Here is a 19,959-nt window from a genome sequence, read left to right on the forward strand (position 1 = left end):
ATTGGTGACAACAGTGAGGTGCTCCTCCCTCCACACCTGGCTATGAATGGTTATACATCACTGTATGTTAGCTGGTAATCCCCAGTCTGATAGAACAGAGTCCACCAGCCATTAGATGTGGCAGATGTGCTTTTCATTCAGAAAGACGTGACTGTAAACTCATAGAGCCCTGATGGTGTAACAAGTGTAACGTGTAATTACACCTGTGCATTAAGTGCAACTTGCCAATAAACTTTTGCCAGTTCTACAGTCATCAGTTACTCACCACCCTCTAGTACTCCAGGAACTCCTCCATGTGAGGCTTTTAGTTCATGATAATCGACACATAACTTTTAAAAATTATTTTGTTTGGTTGGGGAGTTTGTAACATAGAATCACCAGTATAAAATTGTAACTAAGAAAGTAAGGAGGGAATTCAGGAAAATTTTACATAGGGGGTTATTGGAGAATGGAGTACTTTGCCATAGGGAGTGATTGAGGCAGAGAATATAGCACCTTTAAGGAAAAAATTGATTAAATATTTGAAGCAGACGAAATGGAAGGTGAGCGGGCAGTGGATTAATTTTGGATTTCTCTTGCAAAGGGCCAGCACATACACCATGGGATCAAGAGCATCCTTCTATGCTTTAAACTTCGATGGTTCTATTGACTGATTGAAACAACTTCCCATTTGCTTCTGTGAATGGTTCTAATTATGAATAAAGCTGTTTGGTACTTTCGTTTATAGAAGTCTCTGATAGTAATCATTTTCAGTGCTGACGAGTGGGCATAATGGAAACCTTATGTATAGGCAGTACTGAGCATCTGTTAAAAAGAACTTCCCTGTTGGGACAGACAGTCACAGTTAATGGCTCTGGCTCCTTCTCACAGCAAAATTCACAAACATGCCTCAGTGACTGGCCAAGTAATCTATACTTGATGAGGGACTGTTTATAAGCAAATCACACAAACAGAGTTTTAAAAAAAACCCTTTGAAGTAACATTATCACATTAGACAAGATATGTCTTTCCTTTCTGCAGAGAAACAGATAGCCTACTGCATGCAAGGAAGACATTTGAAACTTGTCGTAGTTCTAACATCAACAATTTCCCATAAAGAAATATTAAAAATATAGCTCTTCTTGTGATTTTAAACAAGGAAGGTCTCAGATTCATCACAATGGCTGTAATGTGTACGATAATGTTTTAGGTGGTTGCCTGGGCCTCATTGTGTTTTTGGTGAGCTAATGTTCATGTTTCAATGGTTTTAGGGGCAGTGCTGTAGAGGGTAGCGCTGCAGTCTTTTCTCTCTGTCAAATAAAGCCGGCAGAAAAGTTTTCCTTGAAGATGTTCTGACTGCTGCCTGGGAAGACTTGCATGATCCTGTTTACATAGTCACTGGCTACATACACATTGATGAAGTGGAGGTTTTTGCAGTTCCTGAAGTGCAGGAACCCATAGGGCCATGTGGTTGTCATCAACAGTGCTTTGGGGAATCCTGCAATGTGAAAAAATTCCAAGGCTTTTGCCTCCATCACTCCACCAGAAAATCCATTCCAAAGAAATATCAGTCCGAAGGTTTCCTTTTATTTATTTGAACCTGTGTCCCCTTATCCAACTCCCACTGTTTATTTTAAAGTCGTGTTCCTGACTAACCTGGGGCTGGCCGGGGCTAATGGAGCGATGAGTGGTTTGCGTTCGAGGGCAGCGGGCGGAAGTGACCCGGCCGGAATTGCCCACGGGCTGCCGGGGGCGGAAATAGCCTTGCGCCGCGCCCTGTAGCTGATGCCCCGTGCGGTGGCGCATGGTGATGATGTCATTGCCGTGTGCGCGACCCCTTTGTACCCTGCGCCGACTCCTTTGTGCCCTGTGGGGGAAATTGCCCCACGGGAGCGCGGTTGGCATGGGTGATGCCACCGACAGCTTCACAGGGCGCGAAGCTGTCGGTGGCTGGGTTGCTGCGGCCTCCCTTAAAGGGGGGGGGCCCAGGTCTAGCGCCGCGGCCACTATCTTAATGTAATTTTCAGCCAACTGTTCCTGTAAGAGAGAGTTTAATGCAGGTGTGGACACAGATGAAAATGGGGTTGGAAGGTGGTTGGTGGTATGGGTGATAAAAATGAATTAGTCAGAGTTGGCCTTGTCAGTGATTGAGACCATGGAAGTAGTGAGACCAGGAGAAATGGAAAAATAGAGGGGATGGCCATAATGGGTAGGAGTGTTTAAGGGCCAACAGGAGGGCAGTAAAATCGGGGGAAAAAGTATAAGGGAGTTGAGATGGAGATTGTAATGACCGAGGATAAGGAGTCACTGAATTCAGAGGTCAAGGAGGAAAGCAGAGATGATATTGTGGATGAGAAGCCTGGGGAGGTAGGCAATAGACAAGGATTCTAAAGAAGAGAAGGGTGGAACAAATGTCACAACAATACTCGCTGATGTCACAACAAAATGCCCTGATGTCATAGCAACTTCCTCATGACATCATTGAGCAGCTTCAATCCGTAACACATGAACATCCCAATTTGGGGCGATTCTGCGAGAAATGTCTGTCCTACACTCCCATTTCTACATCTTTTGTCACAAGTACTTTGAGTGTCTGTGGTGCGGTGGGTTCTTTATTAGGTACAAACAGCTGCTCAATCCAATATGGCTGCCAAGGTTTGAGAATGTTGCTTTGTCCATATGGCCTGTATCTCCAGTCTAAGCCTTAACCCCCACCACCCACCATAAACTGCTACAAACAGCTGGCAGGACTTATATGGGCATATGACCCAGCATTATGTAACCTAGTCTCACAATGGAAACCATGACAACAAATGTTATGTATGTAATAAAGGTTCAACTTGAGTACTGTTTAACTAAGCAAGGTATAACCTTGCTTCTGCTTTATTTAGGCCAAAAGTGCCTGACTATCAAAATGGCTGGCCTGAGCAGCACCATGTACATTGCCGTAGTCATGCTGGATGACATGATTATGCATTCTATCCACTTCAAATAAGCATCCACCACCACTAAAAACATCTTGCCCAGGAAGGGACCTGCAAAATCTACATGGATCCTGGACCAAGGTTTGGATGGCCACGACCACAGACTCAGTGACGATTCCGCTGGTGCTTTGCTGAGCTGCATGCAAATGTTGCAATGATGCACGCATGCTTCCAGCTCAGAATTAATTCCTGGCCACCATATATGGGACCTGGCGATGGCCTTCATCATCACTATACCAGGATGTGTGCTGTGTAATCCATGCACGAACTTCTCTCTCCCTTTCTTCGGCATTACAACGCGATTGCCCCACAAAATGCAATCTGCTTGAATAGACAGTTCGTCTTTGCGATGAATGTACAGTTTGGCCTCCTCGCACATTTGCTTAGGTATGGCAGACCAATCCCCTTTGAGGATACAACACTTTACCACCGATAAAATCGGGTCCTGGCCGTGACAGGGGTACCTTCACTCTCAAAAGCATCCATTATTAACATTAGATCTGCCGGTTGTGGCGTTTCCATCTCCGGTGTGGTCAACGGCAACCGGCTCAAAGCATTGGCACAATTCTCTGCAGCGAATGACATAATCATAGGCAGATAATGTCAGCGCCCACCTTTGGATGCGGAATGAAGCTTTGGTATTGATACCTTTGCTCTCTGAAAACAATGGAATGAGGGGCTTGTGATCAGTCTCTAATTCGAACCTCAGACCGAACAGGTATTGATGCAACTTTTAAACACCATACACACACGCTAAAGCTTCTTTTTCTACCATGCTGTAGACTCTTTCTGCTTTAGACAAACTTTTGGATGCATACACGACAGGTTGAAGTTTCCCCGACTCATTGGCTTGTTGGAGTACACAAACAATTCCATACGACGATGCGTCACAGGCCAAAACTAAACGTTTACATGGGTCATAATGTACCAGCAGCTTGTTCAAGCAAAGCAGATTAGTGGCTTTCTCAAAAGCTCTGTCTTGCGATGCGCCCCACACCCAGTTGTTGCCTTTTCTCAATAGCATGTGCAGTGGTTCTAGTAAGGTGCTCAATTTAGGTAGGAAGTTACCAAAGTAGTTGAGTAGACGCAGGAACAGATGCAGCTCCGTCACATTCTGCGGCTTGGGCGCATTCTTGATAGCCTTGGTTTTCAGGTCAGTAGGTCTGATGCCATCAGCGGCAATTTTCCTCCCGAGGAATTCGACCTCCAGTGCCATGAAGACGCACTTCGAGCGTTTCAGTCTGAGTCCCACTCTATCCAAACGCAGTAGAACCTCTTCCAGGTAGTTCAGATGTTCCTTGGAGTCATGACCGGTGATCATGATGTCATCTTGGAACACGATGGTTCTGGGAACAGACATCAGTAGACTTTCCATATTCCTCTGGAATATTACTGCAGCCGAGCGAATTCCGAAAGGGCACCTGTGGTAAATAAACAGTCCTTTGTGCGTGTTAATTCACGTAAGTCTCTTCGACGTCTCGACCAACTCCTGTGTCATATAGGCCGATGTCAAGTCCAGTTTTGTGAACGACTTCCCTCCGGCTAGCATCGCAAACAAATCATCAGCTTTCGGTAACGGGTACTGATCTTGTTTTGAAACCCTGTTGATCATAGCTTTGTAGTCTCCACAGATTCTGACTGTGCCATCACTTTTCAGCACAGGAACAATGGGGCTGGCCCATTCATTAAATTCGACTGATGATATGATCCCTTCACGCTGGAGTCTGTCCAGTTCAATTTCGACCTTCTACCTCATCATATACGGCACTGCCCGAGCTTTATGACGGACGGGTCTTACATCTGAGATCTGCACCTTGGCTCCCGTGAAGTTGCCGATACCCGGTTCGAACAGCGAGGGGAACTTGCACAATACTTGGGCACATGTATCTTCCTCCGATGACAACCACTTTATGTCGTTCCAGTCGCATCTGATTTTCTCCAACCAGCTCCTGCCGAGCAGCATTGGGCCATTGTCTGGAACAATCCACAGCGGTAACTCGTGAACCGCACCGTTATATGACACATTAATTTGTGCACTGCCAATCACCTTTATCAGTTCTTTGGTGTATGTGCATAGCTTGCCATTAACAGGGCTCAGCCTGGGCCTCACAGTCTTAGTATCCCACAGCTTATTAAATGCCCTCTTGTTCATGATCGATTGACTCGTCCCTCTGTTCAGTTCCATCGATACCGGTATCCCGTTAAACTTCACATTAATCAAAATTTGTTTACTCTTGGTTATGAAGAAGTACAGTCCATACACTTCCTCCTCTGGCATCTCGGATTGCGTATCCGGATCCGCACTAGTCTGACTCTCATCCACCATGTGGTGTGTCACAGCTCACTTGCTCATCTGCGGACACTTGCGCTGGAGATGCCCCACTCTCAGACAGCCTTTGCAACTATATTGCTTAAATCAGCACTGCTGGTGCCGATGATTTCCCCCACAATGCCAACACGGAGAAGTCGGATACATTCCCGCTGGCGGACTTTGGGCAACCACAGGTTTCGCGAACGGAGCAGGATAGGCCCTGCCATGTGCCGCTCTGCCGAACGCCGAATCAATTGCATTTACAGTACTTGCCGAGGTTCGGTTCTTCACCGCTATTTGCTTTAGACTCCTGTCCGTCGTCATGCATGATTGAACGATCTGGATAGCCCTTTTTAAATCCAACTCCTCCACCGCCAGAGGTTTGCGCAGGATCACCTCGGTGCTTGAAACCGATAACAAAGGAAGTCCCACAGCATGTCTGCCAACACCGTCCCGAACTTGCATGGTCCCGTTAGACATCTCAGGTCGGCAACGACTTCCGCTGTGCTCTGGCCCTCCGATCGAACGTGTGTATAAAACCTGTATCTTGAGATGATGATGCTGTCATCTGGCTTGAGGTGCTCCCGTATCAAAGTACACAACGCCTCGTACGTTTTCTCTGATGGATCACTAGGCATGAGTAGATTCTTTATCAGACCATAGATCTTTGAACCGCACACTGTGAGGAACACGGCCCGGCGCCGATCTGCATCATCGATCCCCTTCATTTTGTTGGCCACGAAGTACTGGTTCAAACGGCTCACAAAGTCTGCCCAATCTTCTCCCTCCACGAATCGCCCTAAAAATCCAATCGTGCTCATTTTGCAAAGAAAGGTTCTTGTATTCTCGTCGCCAAATGTTATGTATGCAATAAAGGTTCAAACTGAGTACTGTTTAACTAAGCAAGGTACAACCTTGCTTCTACTTTATTTAGGCCCAAAGTGCCTGACTCTCAAAATGGCTGGCCTTTTATACCTGAGCAGCATCATGTGCGTGCTGCTCAGTGGCCTCCAACAATGGCGCCATCTGGCTGCTACAAACAGAATGTACATACATGACAACATAGAAATTGCAGGGGTGGACAAAATACACCAAAGTGGTGCAAACTGTGCATTTGTGTATGAGATGGATGTTGCCACAGAAATAAGGTTTCTTGGGCTGAAAACACAGATGTACATCCTACTTAACATCCTCCAGCAGCAGATTTGTGTTTAACTGAGGTCTCATAATCAACTTGCTGTGAAGAACCATACTGAGATCCTTCACTGTTTCAACAGCAACAACATGTATATTTATATAGCACCTTTAATGTAGCAAAACGTCCCAAGGCACTTCATAGGAATGTTATTAAGATAAAACAAATACATTTGACACCGAGCAATATAAGAAGAAATTATGGCAGATGACCAAAAGCTTGGTCAAAGAGGTAGGTTTTAAGGAACGTCTTAAAGGAGGAAAGAGAGGTAGAAAGGTTTAGGGAGGGAGTTCCAGAGCTTAGGGTCCAGGCAGCTGAAGGCACGGCCACCGATGGTTGAGCAGTTATAATCAGGGATGCTGAAGAGGGCAGAATTTGAGGAGCGCAGACATCTTGGGGGGCTTGCAAGACTGAAGCAGATTACAGAGATAGGGAGGAGCGAGGCCATAGAGGGATTTGTAAACAAGGATGAGACTTTCAAAATCGAGATGTTGCTTAACCAGAAGCTAATGTAGGTCGGCGAGCACAGGGGTGATGGGTGATCGGGACTTGGTGCGAGTTAGGAAACAGGCTGCCGAATCTTGGATGACCTCAAGTTTACGTAAGGTAGAATGTGGGAGGCCCAGCCAGGAGTGCATTGGAGTAATCAAGTCTAGAGGTAACAAAGGCATGGATGAGGATTTCAGCAGCAGATGAGCTGAGGCAGGGGCGGAGACGGGCGATGTTACTGAGGTGGAAATAGGCGGTTTTAATTATGCCGTGGATATGTGGCTGAAAACTCATTTCCGGGTCAAATATGACACCTAGATTGCAAACAGCTTTGATCAGCCTCAGATAGAGGAATGGAGTCGGTGGCATCGGAACGCAGTTTGTTGCAGGGACCAAAGACAATGGCTTCCATCTTCCCAATATTTAATTGGAGGAAATTTCTGCTCATCCAGTATTGGATGTCGGACAAGCAATTTGACAATTTAGAGACCGTGAAGAGGTCAAGAGACGTGGCGGTGAGTGTCGTCAGCGTACATGTGGAAACAGGCGCAGTGTTTTCCGATGATGTCACCAAGGGGCAGAATATAGATGTGAAATAGGAGGGGGCCAAGGATAGATCCTTGGGGGACACCAGAGGTAATGATGCTGGGGCGGGAAGAGAAGCCATTGCAGGTGATTGTTTGACTACGATTAGATAGGTAAGGATGGAATCAGGCAAGTAAAGTCCCACCCAGCTGGATGTGGTGGAGCGGCGTTGGAGGAGGATGGAGCGGTCAACCGTGTCACAGTCACAAAGGATGTCATTTGTGACTTTGATGAGAGCCGTTTCAGTTTTGTGGCAGGGGCAGAAACCAGATTGAAGGGATTCAAACATCGAGTTCTGGGAAAGATGGGCACGATTTTGGAGGTGACAATACTCAAGGACTTGAGAGGAAAGGGAGGTGCGAGATGGGGCGGTAGCTTGCAAGCACAGTCGGGTCAAAGGTCTTTTTGAGGAGAGGGGTAATGACGGCAGATTTGAAAGCGAGGGGGACAGTACCTGAGGGGAGAGAACCGTTAACATGGGGGAGCTAGAAAACAAAGTTGGGTGGTCAGCAGTTTAGTGGGAATAGGGTCAAGGGAGCAGGGAGTGGGTCTCATGGACAAAATGAGTGTGGAGAGGTCACGAGGGGCGATCAGAGAGAAACTGGAGAGAGATGCAAGTTCAGGGCTAGGGCAGGAGGGGAACCTCAGAGGAAATTTGGCCCAGTGGGCTAGGGGAAAGAAGGGAACTGGCAGAAGCAGCTGATCGGATGGTCTCAGTCTTTGAGATAAAGACGTCTACAAGCTCATTGTACTTGTTGTTGGAGGTGAGTGTGGTGGAGACAGGGGAGAGGAGCTTAAGAAGACAGCAATAGAGAATGGGAGTTATCTTTGCCGTCCAGAATGATCTTGGAATAGTGAGCAGTTTTGGAAGACAAGAGTAGGACCTGATAACAATTTATGTGGTGCAGCCAGATCTAGCGGTGAATGGCTGAACCAGTTGGCTGCCACATTCATTCAAGTCTGCGCCCTTTGAACTTGAGGGAGTGAAGATGAGGGCTGTACCAGGGGGAACGGTCAGAGTGAGAGAGAGTAGTGGTCTTAATAGGGACTAGGGCATCAAAGGTGGTAAGGGTGTGGTTGAGCAGATCAGTGGCTGCAGAAATGTCATAGTGAATGGAAGGCCAAAGGCTGGACAGTTTGGAGTTGATCAGTGTGTGATATATTCTTTACAACATCACTAACACACACATTACACAAGATGGCTCTTACTGGAAACTGTCATCATGTGAACTTGTCACATGATCCTTTATTGTATTTACACCAGCAGTTGCATTATCACAGTAGTCCACTAGGTAGAGTAGTAGTCCACTAGGGGAGCTCAATATTACACTTCTCCCTCCTTAATGAAGTAATCATAAAAAAATAATCATCATTCATAACTTGCATGTTTATACACAACAAAAGATATGGACGCATGTTTCCATATTTACAAATCAAACTTAACCACTGGTTGTCTGTTTTGAAGAGGATATCTTCGCTCTTGAACAGAACTTTCCAAAATTGGTGTTGAACCTAGACTCATTCTAGGCTGAGCCTGAGGAAAGTTTTTCTTCAAGGGCAACCCTTGATCTACATTTTGACTCTACAACTTCAGAGTGTTTGACTTTCTGCTGGACTTGTTTCTAGTACATCTGATGTAGGATTTGCTACTGGTACTCTACTTGTAACAAGACTATCTGATTCATCAGAATAAATCGAATCATTCCAACTTTCAACTCCTTCCACATCTGCCGATAAAATGTGAACAAACCTAACCTATCCATGATCAAACATCTTGACCAAATATGTGCAAGGGCCACATATCTTCACTAGTCTTCCTGGTAACACTTTGACCATTTATGGTGATGGTTCTTCACTCTCACCTTCTGATTCAATTTCACATTTCTCTTTCTTACTCTACTTCTATCATGATTCTCTTTCTGTCTTAATTGTTTCTCTTCTACAGACTGTGCCAAATTTGGCTTTAACAATGAGAACCTGGTTCGTGGGTGTCGTTTGAGAAACAACTCTGCTGGTGTGCTACCAGTATTTGTATGAGGAGTATTCTGATAAGTAATCAGAACATTTGCCAATTTGTGGTCCAACGACAACTGACGTTTTCTTGGATTTGAATCCAACATTTGCTTGATGAGAGCATGTTTTACAATTTGTACTGTGCACCATTTGAAGCAGGGTAGTACCTTGGTATGTTTCACACTGTTTCTGCTTGTGACCTGTGCAAATTCTTCAGAACAAAATTGCGGCCAATTATCAGACACAATTTCTTCTGGGAGGCCATATGGGAGGTCATATGAAGAAAACAATCTTCACAAATTGTCTAGTGTTTTAATTGTTATTTTCTACATCGGAAACACCTCCACCCGCATCGAATGACTATCAATCACAATGAACAATTGTTGTCCTTGTCACTCAGTAATATCTATATGTAACCATTGCCACACCCTGGGAGGCCATTTCCATGGCTGTAATGATACTGATGGTGGTTTCTTGCTGACCAATTGACATGTTGTACACTGACTAATGATGTACTCTCTATCTTTACCTAAACCTGGCCATCATAAGTAACTGCATGCAAAACTCTTGGTCAAGCACATTCCCAAGTGCTAGTGATGAAGATCTCCGAACAATTTGGACCTGAATTTATTTGGGATAACCACTCTTGCACCCCACATGATACAATCTTTATCCACTGATATAATTCAATGCTACGAACAAAGTATGGATGAATATCTTCCTCTGATACCTGGTTTGGACAACCATTTTGTACATAATCATACACCTTTGACATAACTGGGTCACGTTTGGTTACTCTACCAATCTCTTCTGACTGGCAGTTCAATGTATGAAAAATAGAACACTTCTTCCTTATTGGGTGTAACTTGTGATGAGGATGGCAACCTAGACATAGCATCAGCATTACTGTGATCAGCTGATCGCCTGTATTCAATGCCATATGTATATGCTGACAAAATCAAAGCCCATCTCTGCAGTTGGGCTGCAGCTAGAGTTGGAACTGGGGAATTTGGATGGAAGTTTGCTGTCAGAGGCATATAGTCAGTTACGGTGGTAAATTTATCACCATACATTAATTATCGAACTTCTTGACCCCAAATATTTATGCCAAAGCTTCCCTTTCAATCTGCACATAATTATGCTCACTGGTACTGAGAGTGCGTGAAGCAAAAGTAATTGGTCTCTCCTCCCCACTAACTTGTACATGAGAGATCACTACTCCAACTCCATATGGGGAGGCATCACATGCTAGCTTGATCTCCTTAGATATGTCATAGAGAATTAACATGGTGCTCTCTACCAACTGGCTTTTACACTCCTTGAATGCTGTGTCGCATTATTCTGACCACTTCCAATGGACCTGTTTTTTCAATAGTTCATTCAGTGGATATAATACTGTAGCCAAATTTGGAAGGAAGTTCCCATAATAGTTCAAAAGACCCAAAAATGATCGAAGTTCAGTGACATTCTTGGGAGTGGGTGCATTTCTGATTGCATCCAGCTTTCCTTGGTTGGATCTAAACCATCTTTGTCTACACTGTGCCTTAAGTATTCCACTGAGCTGTGAAATAACTCAGACTTATGAGCAGTTACTCGTACTCTGTGCTTCTCATTCAATACATTATTATAGATTTGCCTGTTTGATGCTGAAATAAGTATGTCATCTAAATAACATACTACCCCTTCAATACCTTATTCATCACCCCTTGGAATATGATGGGGTGGAAGATGCTCAAAATGATAGCTTATTAAATTGATATAGGCCTAGATGAGTATTTATAGTCAAGCATGACTTGGACTGCTCATCTAGCTCAAGTTGTAAGGAGGCATTTGTCAGATCTAACTTTGAGAAGATCTGGCCACCTGTCAGTGTTGTGAACAAATCTTCTATATTTGGCAATGCCTTGAGGAGATTATCCTCTAGAACTTGGTTTACAGTTACTTTATAAGCACCACAGAACCTTACCTTACCATCTGACTTAGGTACAACAACAATGGGTATAGCCCAATTACTTAGATCTATCTTAGAGATAATGTTCTCAGTTTCTAGCCTTTTGAGTTCTTACTCAACTTTCTCCTTGTGTGTATGGTATGGGACGTGGTTTGCAGTAAACTGGTCTAGCGTCCTTCTGTACCCTGACACTTGCCTTGAAACCTTGGATTGGACTGCCTGTTTCACGAAATACCTTTGGCTATTGCTTGTCATCTTTTGATTCAAATTTTGTTTACACATGAAAAATCTATTTCCAATCCAGCTTCAGTGATCCCAATCAATTTCTATCTATTAAGGCTTGTCTTCTGTCACTACTAAGAGAGGCAAGCTCTGAAACTGATCTTTGTATTTCGCCGGTATGGTGATACGTCTTACCATAGGGATTTGTCCTCCATCGGAAAATCACTCAACTTGTCGAGGAAAGCAATTCCGGTACTACGCTCACGGATGCACCAGTGTCGATTTCCATGGGTATCCTGGTACCTGCAATGTCTACTTGGATGATGGTACTTCCGAATTGCTGTTAGATACCCTTGTGCTCCAAATGACATGTATCTCCACAACCTCCTCATCCTGTTGCTTCTCTTCCATGCTATGTAGTCTCTGGCGATTTCTACTTATAGCATTGAAAGTTTGTTTACTCTTCAGTTGGCATGCCTTTGCAAAATGCCCGGTTTTCTTGCAGAAGAAACACTATGCCTTCACATATGGACAGCTTTGAGCAATGTGTTGTCCCAGACACCGATAGCACGACTTCAATGCGCTGTTACCCTGGCCAGTTGCTGAGGCCTTGGGGCCCAACTGCCTTTTACTTTTAACCTGCAGGCGATTAACCTCGGTTGTCTGACGACTAGAAAAGGCACAACATTCTCGGGAGTATTGGTCAGCCATATCCATCAACATAGTTGTCTGAGAAGCTAAATCAAAAGTCAAGTTAGGGATTGTCAACAACTTTCTTCTGATTGCTTCATTTTTCATCCCACAAACAAAGTGGTCACACAATGCTCAGTCTGAAAATTTCCAAAATGAAAGTGAATGGATAGCTTTTTTAAAGCTACAATGATACTCTCATCATTCAACTGATTTTGTGTTCCAAAATGATAACTTTCAGCAATTTCCAGGGGCTCAGGACTGTAGTGTTGTTCTAACTTGGTTAGAATCTCCATCAGTGGCATGTCCTTTGGCTTGATGGGAACAAGCACATTTTTCAGGGTTTCACACATCTCGCTTTAGTCAGGAAAATAGCCTGTTTTCTTTCTAGCATCACCTGGTTATGGTTTTCAACATCAGGGCTTCGATGGTACTATTCGTGGTGATAAAAATGTCTAGCCACTTCACATACGCTCCGAAAGTCTCTCGATCACGGTGGAACTTCCCCAAGTGCCCTATTATTCCCAGAGGTATGGCCACCTGGATTCCTCAGTTCATCCAAGTGTGCTTGTAATTTACCTTGGATTTTTAGCTGTTCTGTAAAATAAAGAACCTCTGAAAGTCTCTCTGTTGGTTGGCAAAAACATCCGCCAACAAAAATTTTAGTTAGGGAATCCGATTATCCTATCCTCATTCGTCAATGTGATATATTATTTACGGCATCACTAACACAAACATTACACAAGATGGGTCTTACTGGAAACTGTCGATCGTTTATTGTCTTTACATCAGCAGATGCATTACCACAGTAGCCCACTAGGCAGAGCAGTCATCCACTAGGGGGAGATCTATATTACAAAGTGCAGTTGTAAGAGAGTTTGGACAGTTTTTTTCCCAGGGACAGATGCAGAAGGAAGTAGGGTTGAGTGGGGGAAGGGGGATGTGGGTGGAGAACAGGGAAATGGCAGAGACATTGAACAAATATTTTGTGTCGGTCTTCACGGTAGAAGACACTAAAAACACCCCAATAGTGGATAATCAAGGGGCTATAGGGAGAGAGGAACTTAATACAATCACTATCACTAAAGAAGTAGTACTCGGTAAAATAATGAGACTAAAGACGGACAAGTCCCTTGGACCTGATGGCATACATCCTAGAGTCTTAAAAGAAGTGGCTGCAGAGATAGTAGATGCATTGGTTGTAATCTACCAAAATTCCCTGGATTCTGGGGGAGGTCCCAATGGATTGGAAAACCGCAAATGTAATGCCCCTATTTAAAGAAGGAGGCAGACAGAAAGCAGGAAACTATAGGCCAGTTAGCCTAACATCTGTGGTTGGGAAAATGCTGGAGTCCATTATTAAGGAAGCAGTAGCAGGACATTTGGAAAAGCATAATTCAATCAAGCAGAGTCAGCATGGTTTTATGAAAGGGAAATCATGTTTGACAAATTTGCTGGAGTTCTATGAGGAAGTAATGAGCATTGTGGATGAGGGGGAACCAATGGATGTGATCTATTTGGATTTCCAGAAGGCATTCGATAAGGTGCCACATAAGAGGTTACTGCACAAGATAAAAGTTCATGGGGTTCGGGGTAATATATTAGAAACATAGAAACATAGATATTAGCATGGATAGAGGATTGGCTAACTAACAGAAAACAGAGTCGGAATAAATGGGTTATTTTCCGGATGGCAAGTAGTAACTAATGGAATCGGTGCTGGGGTCTCAACTATTTACAATCTATATTAATAACTTGGATGAAGGGACCGAGTGTAATGCAGCCAAATTTTCTGATGATACAAAGATGGGTGGGAAAGCAAATTGTGAGGAATACACAAAAAATCAGCAAAAGGATATAGGCAGGCTAAGTGAGTGGGCAAAAATTTGGCAGATGGAGTATAGTGTGGGAAAATGTGAGGTTATCCACTTTGGCAGTAAAAATAGAAAAACAAATTATAATTTAAATGGAGAAAAATTGCAAAGTGCTGCAGTACAGAGGGACCTGGGGGTCCTTGTGCATGAAACACAAAAAGTTAGTATGCAGGTACAGCAAGTAATCAGGATGGCAAATGGAATGTTGGCCTTTATTGCAAGGGGGATAGAGTATAAAAGCAGGCAAGTCCTGCTAAAACCGTACGGGCTATTGGCGAGGCCACACTTAGAGTACTACGTACAGTTTTGATCTCTGTATTTAAGGAAGGATATACTTGCATTGGAGGCTGTTCAGAGAAGGTTCACTAGGTTGATTCTGGAGATGAGGGGATTGACTTATGAAGATAGGTTGAATAAGTTATGCTTATACTTATTGGAGTTCAGAAGAATGAGAGGTGATCTTATTGAAACATATAAGATAATGAGGGGGCTCGACAGGGTGGATGTAGGGAGGATATTTCCACTCATTGGGGAAACTAAAACTTGGGGACATAGTCTCAGAATAAGGGGCCGCCCATTTAAAACTGAGATGAGGAGGAATTTCTTCTCTCAGAGGGTTGCAAATCTATGGAATTCTCTGCCCCAGAGAGCTGTGGAGGCTTGGTCATTGAATATATTTAAGGCGGAAATAGACAGATTTTTGAGAGATAAGGGAATAAAGGGTTATGGGGAGCAGGCAGGGAAGTGGAGCTGAATCCATGATCAGATCTTATTAAATGGTGGACCAGGCTCGAGGGGCCTAGTGGCTTATGCCCGCTCCTATTTCTTATGGTCTTATATTCTTATGATACAAGAAAATGGTCAGAGATGGTCTTATCTGCAATTGACATAGTAGGAATAGCGAGGCCACGAGAGATGGCAAGGTCAAAGAGGTGGCCGTGAATATGGGTTGGGGAGTTTACATGGAGAGAGAGATTAAGGGAGGATAGGAAGGTAGTGAACTCAGAGGAGAGAGAGCATGATTAATAGAGATGGTGGTTGAAATCAGCGAAGATGAGAAGTCACTCAGTGCAGAGGCTGAGGGAGAAAAGCAGTGAAGATATCTCGGTGATAACATTTTTATCATACTTGGGTGGGCTGTAGAGAAGGAGAATTTTAAATGAGAGGTGAGAGGGGTGGAATAAGGTGAGCTGTTCAAAGCAGGAGAAAGTACTGGAGCAGTAGTGGGACAGACCAAGGTATGATTTGGTGATGAGAGCCACACAGCCACCACAGCGCTCTGGGCGGGGCAAGTGATGGAAGGTACAACCAAGCGGGAAGACTTCATTTAAGGGTAAGGTGTCATCACCCCCTCAGTCAAGTTTCCGTCAGGGCCATGATGTCGATGCAATCATCCACGGTAAGCTCATGGATGGCAAGGGCCTTGTTCGCAAGCAAATGGACATTCTGGAAGGAGATGTGGAGTTCTGAGTTTCAGAGTTCTGGCCTCAACTTATGCAGACAAAATGGTCGAATTTCTCCTATCCCAGTTAGAGAACGCTGACTAACAAATAAGAGTAGGAACACTCATCATTTTGGTCTCAGCCACTTGGAGAGGAAGAAGGCTCAGATTTGTGGATGTAATAAAACCAGTACTTCTAGAGAACAGCAGCAATCAAGGGAAGAAGAAGCTAATTGCCCAGATAATATGTGTAATGGCCCAGCCAGGTTACCTTGAGCCAGAGCGAGGAAAGGCAATGGTGCAATTCATCATCCAACAGTGTGCTGCACCCATTGATTCAGGAACCCTGGTACCACCCAATCATCAGCCAGACCAGGTAACTGTTGTAGAGTTAGTCGCAGTATGTGAAACAGTGGTGTGTTTAATTACAACTGCAGTGAAGATGGATGATGTCCTTTGGCCATCCTTACTGGAGTTTGTCACTAAGACCCAGTACACCAAGGCTTTAACAATAATCTGCAATTGTTCAGCACACATTGGGAAAAAGAAACTGCAAGCTGGAAGTGAAACTGTTTCCCTTACCTACAATGAAGATGCCAATCTCCCTAAAGCCCAGACATTGCTGACCAGCTCTCATCGTGTCTTGTTGCCCATATCAAGAGGGAGGCCGAGGAGCTGCGGCACTGAGGCTAATGCAAATCCCGAGTCTCAATATCCACCCAGTATCAGTGAAGTGGTGGGAAGTGAAGTTTGCAGTATTGGTTGACCATTTACTGGCTAATTGAGAGAAATCTCTGTCCCAATCAAAATGGGAGGAGAAATTAATGGTGGCCTTGTGCATTTCTCTGAATACTGTTGATGACGAGGAATGGACATGTCAGCTCGCTGATGAAATATTGAAATAGATCAACAGCAATCAACCATTCTTGTGGGACAGTGCTCCAATAAACCCACACTAAGAACAAGAGGAGCTTCACCAAATTCTACTGAGTGTGCAGCAGAGCGAGAGTGCAGAGAGAGAGGGAGCAGCCCTCACCAATGCTTTCTGTGCCATGGCACATTGTGCTAATATGCTTAGTAGCCTGGAGGAGTTTGCGAACTCCAACAGTTTAGGGTCAAGCCTGATGAGGATTTGGATAAAGTCAAGAGCAAACTGGGTCTGTGCTGTGGGAACATAGCTGTGTGTGCACCTGAACTACTGTCCACAGTCGAGACCCACATTCTGCCAGCTGTTAGTCAATTAACGGAATGATTCCTGACAGCGACTAAAGCTGTGCAGAAGCGTACTGCGCATTCATCTGGAACCGGAAGTTTCTTTTTTTTTTCCACACAGTATTTTTGACTGCCATTTTTCCTCCTGGCATTTTTGAATCTGCCTGCTCCCTCCCGATATTTTTGAAGCAGCCTGCTCCCTCTGAATATTTTTCCTGCTCCCTCCAGGCATTTTTAAAACAACTCGCTCCCTTCCAGCACTTTTCCTGCTCCCACCTGGCATTAAAAGCATTTTTTTTAACGAACCTGCTCCTGTGACGAAATGGCAGCGCACATGCGCAGTCCACTTCTGGTTCGTTGGCAGCAGTCACATCTGTCACTTAATGATAAGTGGGCAGGGGATAAAGGCTGAATCCAGGGATCTCACTCTAAAGCTCAGCCTGACTCTGATGGCCAGATCTCTATATTCTAATGGCCGGAGAGTTCTCGTCAACTTTATCAGAAACAGGGTGCTACTTACACACATGCAGGATCTTATTGAGGCCGAGCCACCAGATCCGCTGCACAGCCCTGTTCGACAGTTAGCCACGAATGCCTGCACGCATCTCGTAGAACTTCACAGTGAATCAAATCAAACTGGCACCTGCAAATTGATTCAAACCTGCCTGACCAGCACTTTCAGCTTGGTGCCGCCAGAACTGGACAAGGACAAGGACAAATGGTAACACAAAAGAGATGGTGACACTTTATGCCCAAACCACAAGTTCCTTGCAAAAGTTTCTGAAGCAAATATTACTTCAGGACCTGTCCTCTGAAAGACTTGAGGCCAATTTCAATTATGTAGAAAACTGGTTCATTTCAAAAACAGACAATGGGGCCAAAATTGCTCCCCTTCTTAAGGTCCATCAGAATTTTCCCCCAGACTGGGAGCGACAGAAATGGGTTTGCGCCCCGCCCCGTCGGGCACGCACCGATCCTTTACCGCCCCGCGAGGGAAACTGCCCCGCGGGAGCAGAGCCGTCGCCGCTCGGTGTCCCCCGACCGCTTCCCCCTGCGGGAAGCAGCCAATGGCTGGACAGCGCGTCCGCCCTTAAAGTGGAGGGCACTCCGCTGCAGCCGCCATTTTATTTTAATTGTCAGCTGACTCTGAAGTCAGCCCGACAATGGCGGCCACGGATTTGGCTGGGCCGCCAACAGGCAGCGGGCACCCCTTGCCGGACCACTGGCCCGGCCGAAGCCCTCCCTGGTGGCCCAGTGGGCACTAATGAAGTGACTGCAGAGTTTGCAGTGGCCCTCCCTTTAACTGAAGGGAGGGACATTGCTACGGGTTAGCACGACACGACACATCTGCGTTGCGTTGACATCATCAACGTCATGCTGATGATACCGCCCACTTTCCATCCTGGTCCTGATCTACTTGCGCCCCACAGCTGCCCGAAACACAGCCCCGTTAAGTCACACAAGAAAAGAGAGCAAAATCCTTCTATTCCGGGTGGAGAATAATTGTTTAATTCGAATTATCCGCCCCGTTTGCAGCGGAGGGCAATTTTGGCCCCATGAACGAAAGAAGGCCATGGACATGGCCTTCGAGCTCCTGAAACATTAGTTGGGAAAGCTCAATGTTAGTAAGGTAGTGCCTGGAAATAACACGGCGATTCTCATTGGACGACTGATACCGCATTGTGCAGACTCATCACTTCCCGTTCAACAGATGGCCCTGGACACTTTGTACATAAAATCCTTACCATTCATTTATCGTGTGAAGACACCAATCTGGATCAGCAAACAGAGCAGTTAGAGGTACTGAAAACAGTCAGAAAACAGTAGTTAACCTTGATACTTCAGTTCTCTTTCAAGCATACTATCCGATCACAGGTCATTTCCAAATGTTTGCCCCATGACCAGCTGGGCAACTTGCTCTTCAAGGTCTTCAAGTGCAGTTGCTGTGCTTACGCAAACCACTATTAAAAGACGAGGCAGTGAACTTCGGGACCAGATCTCGGAGATACTGGACGCGTTGAGGGTTTAATTGCAGTTAGTTGCTTACGGGGTGATGAAACTTTCGGTTCTGCATAGTATCGTCATTCTGGCCTTACACAACACAGCAACAGTTGTGTCATGTCTCCTCATCTACCCCATCCCTTTGAACAAGTATGTCAGTGACGTGCCAAGGACACAGAATATGTCATGAGTACATGGGAGACATTAATCCCTCAAAATTGTGGCCACCTCTTTGCTGTGAATACAGGCTCTGCTGGCTGATTACCCAAAGTCGAGACAGACTCAGGCAGAGAGCCTTTTGAAATAGGATGCTGCACAGGCAGCCAGGTCTTTGAAACAGAAAGCTGCAAGGAATTGAGGCTCAGAAAAAGGTTGCGAGAAGGATACAATGAGGTAGAAATTAGTTTGTTTAAGTCAAGCAAGATGATCCACTAATGTAGGGAAGTGTATCAGAATAATTATTTTTGCATTATTATGCAAAGACAAGTTGACCCAAGTAAATCTGATCATAACTGTTGTTCAGTTGTTGTGAAATAAAAGAGCTTCTTAAGTGGTATCAAATCTTGCCTCACCAATCTTGTTTGTTCAGTCCAGTGCTACAGAGAGACTGCAAAACAGAAGTGTAAAAGACATGAATGTTCAATTCACAAGGGGATATTATTGTTAAAACCCGGGGTTACACTATCCTACAAATAGATATTGGGAATTCTGAGCCAACTTTTATAATCGTAATGTGTTCAGAATGTTTATGGAGCAGCAGATGCTGCTTAATTGGACAAGGTATTTATGGTCGACTCAAATTCGGAACAGTGTCCCTTGATAGATTTGATGAATTGTGTCATAGACCCTTTTATCTTACATTCAGCGCAGGCACCAAAGAGACGATAGAAATATATGCAGGCTAGTGCCCCATGTTCTTCAAACTTCCTATTTCACTGTACTGCTATTTGAGTCAAAGGGACTATGTGGGGCACAGCTATCATAGGGAGCTTATTATCACAGACATATGACC

At 44.8% G+C, this 19,959-nt stretch overlaps 1 protein-coding gene across 2 annotated transcripts in view; it reads right to left on the bottom strand.

Annotated features, from left to right (window-relative positions):
* Window positions 1-19,959, bottom strand: part of slc1a6 (solute carrier family 1 member 6) — a 164,142-nt gene that overhangs the window by 116,708 nt on the left and 27,475 nt on the right. The window contains exon 1 of one of the 2 annotated variants that reach the window (XM_070859839.1): window positions 18,692-18,721. The exons of the other annotated variant lie outside the window; for it this stretch is intronic. The gene's annotated coding sequence lies outside the window, so the exon portion shown is untranslated. Of the gene's footprint in view, window positions 1-18,691; window positions 18,722-19,959 lie in introns of those variants that run through there. 2 annotated transcript variants of the gene reach the window in all.

The sequence above is a fragment of the Pristiophorus japonicus genome, chromosome 18 (assembly GCF_044704955.1).
Source record: "Pristiophorus japonicus isolate sPriJap1 chromosome 18, sPriJap1.hap1, whole genome shotgun sequence".
Lineage (NCBI taxonomy): Eukaryota > Metazoa > Chordata > Chondrichthyes > Pristiophoridae > Pristiophorus > Pristiophorus japonicus.